The sequence below is a fragment of the Belonocnema kinseyi genome, chromosome 3 (assembly GCF_010883055.1).
Source record: "Belonocnema kinseyi isolate 2016_QV_RU_SX_M_011 chromosome 3, B_treatae_v1, whole genome shotgun sequence".
NCBI classification, from domain to species: Eukaryota; Metazoa; Arthropoda; class Insecta; order Hymenoptera; family Cynipidae; genus Belonocnema; species Belonocnema kinseyi.
The window spans coordinates 46,987,355-46,990,415 of record NC_046659.1 but is presented as its reverse complement, the minus strand read 5'-3'; positions in this window follow the sequence as shown (position 1 = coordinate 46,990,415).

Sequence of the window (3,061 nt, the reverse complement as noted above, 5' to 3'; positions counted from 1 at the left end):
ATAGAGCTCCAAGGAGATTATGTTGAAAAATAAAAAAAAATTTACCCAAAAAAAATTGTTTTTATACTTCATTCTAAAGACTTATTGAACTACCCTCGTATTATCGTCTTAATTTGTTCAAATATGTGCAACTCCTAAAAACTACCTCCTGTACGGAAAACACCATTGCGGGGCCAGCGAAACGTTTCGCTGGCCCCGACAATATCCAAAATAAAATTAGCACGGGTGCATTATTGTCGTCTCAATTTGTTCAAAATTGTGCAACCAACTTCAACCCCTAAAAGCGAACTTCTGTACGAAAAACACCATGGCGGTGCAGCGAAATGTTTCGCTGGTCCCGACAATATCCAAAATAAAATTTGCACGGGTGTATTATTTTCATCTCAATTTGTTTAAATTTCTGCAACCAATTTTAACCCCTAAAAACTATCCCCTGTACGGAAAACACCATGGCGGAGCCAGCGAAACATTTCGCTGTCCCAGACATCCAAAATCAAGTTTATATGGGTGCATTATTTTCTTCTTAATTTTTTCAAATTTGTGCAACCAACTTCAACCCCTAAAAACTACCCCCTGTACGGAAAACACCATGACGGAGTCAGCGAAACGTTTCGCTGGCCCCGACATCATCCAAAATTAACTTTATATGGGTGCATTATTTTCGTTGTAATTTTTTCAAATTAGTGCAACCAGTTTTAACACCTAAACACTACCCTCTGTGCGCAAAACATCATGGCGGGGCCAGCGAAACATTTCGCTGGCCCCAACATTATCCAAAATTAACTTTAAATGGATGTATTATTTTCGTCTTAATTGGTTCAAATTTGTGCAACAAACTTCAACCCCTAAAAAACATTCCCCTGTTGAGCAAACGTCATATCAGATCTAGCGAAACATACCGCTAGTCCCGACAATATCCAAAATCGAATTTATATGAGTGAATTATTTTCGTCTTAATTTGTTCAAATTTGTGCAACCAACTTCAACCCCTGAAAACTAACCACTGTACGAAAAACAGCATGGCGGCACCAGCGAAACGTTTCGCTGGCCCCGACATGGTGTTTTCCGCACAGGGGATAGTTTTTAGAGGCTGAAATTGGTTGCAAAAATTTTAACAAATTGAGACGAAAATAATACACCCATATAAAGCTGATTTTGTATAATGTCGGGACTAGTGGTACGTTTCGCGGGATCCCATATGGCGTTTGCCCAACAGTGGGTTGTTTTTTATGGGTTGAAGTTTGTTGCACAAATTTGAACCAATTAAGACGAAAATAATACACCCATCTAAAGTTAATTTTGGATAATGTTGGGGCCAGCGAAACGCTTCTCTGCCCCCCCCCCCCCTCCATGGTGTTTGTAGTACTGAGGGTCGTTTTTAGGGGTTGAAGTTAGTTGCACAAATTTAAACAAATTAAGATAAAAATAATACATCCATATAAAGTTTATTTTGGATAATGTCGGGGCCAGCGAAACTTTTCTCTGGCCCCGTCATGGTGTTTTTCGTGCAGAGGGTCGTTTTTAGGGGTTGAAGTTGGTTACACCAATTTAAACAGATTAAGACGAAAATAATACACCCATCACAAGTTAATTTTGGATGATGTCGGGACTAGCGGTACGTTTCACTGGACCCGAAGTGACGTTTGTTCAACAGGGGGTTGTTTTTTAGGGGTTGAAGTTTGTTCCACAAACTTGAACAAATTAAGAAAAAAATAACAGACTCATTTAAAGTCAATTTTGGATAATGTCGGGGCCAGCGAAACGTTTCGCTGGCCCCGCCAGTGTTTTTCTGAGAAATCAGGTACTTCCGATGATGCAAATATTATAATTTTGGTTGTACAAATTTAAACAAATTCTACACTAAATATTTGGCCGAAAAAAGTTAAATTTGCGTGGGTGGCGGGTTAGTAAAATTATCCTGGGAAAAACGCGTATTCATAGAAATACAAATTCTTAATTTTTCTGAATTCAACGCTTATTGCCAGGGAACATCTTTTAAAAGGACAACATAATCCCAAAAACAATGAGAATCTGAAAAGCATTCAGCTTTATGAAGACAGTCTGAGACGCTGATTCTCAACCAACATGTGCATGTACTTTATTTCTGTAATATTTTTGTAATTAGCAATCCTTATTTTCATTTTATTATCTCATTAAATAGTAATTAAAAAATAAAAACTATTTTTCAAATACACTTATACAGAAAAAATTAGCTTTTACGAAGATATTAGCAAAGTAGGGCAAAAATGAACTGAATCCCATGCATTTGGTCCCTTGTTTTCGCCTTAGCAGTCAACGAAGTGAAGTTAGCTGTTGACTGAAGTGAAAATACCTAACGAGTCCATTACGTAGCGCCGCCGCACTACTATGCCGGCCGAGCGGCGGCTAGCCTGAGGCGCAACCATCTAAATACGAAAACAAGGGACTAGGCATGCCATTGTGGGGGTGATGCAATGAGGGGGGAGGTCCGCCACCTTTTGATGTCCCGCGACAAATATGGCAGTGCCCACATTATTATATTTTCATGCACAGTTTGTCGGCAAAAATGCTCGTGCATATAATCAAATGGCACATCGTAAGATGGGGGCTCTCCACACTCATGGAATTCTCCCCCCTCTCGTGGATTTAACCCCACTCGCCCAGTTAGGATGGCATGCCTAGTCCCGTGTTTCCTATGTCCATGGACGCAACACAGTCAAAGCACCAAAAGAAGAAAAAACATATATGCGTTACGAGGCCCAAGTACCTTCCAGGTATTTTTGTGTTTTGTCTAGGGATGTTTGAAGATTATTTTGTGCAATTTTGTGAAAATAGGTGCTGTCAGCTTGCAGTGGATGAAATCGAATAATCTAAAAATAGGGTGAAAGCTCGCATCAAGCCGAACGAATTGCGAAGTCGCAGATCTTCTACATCAGGGCTCACCAGAAGGCACTTATTGATTACATTGACTGCTAGTGGCAGACAGAGCTGCCAGATCGTGGATGGAAATTACCCCCACCATACCTACCGTTTGGGAGCCGCAAAACAGAAAGTGCATGATTACCACTGTGAGTTCGTATGT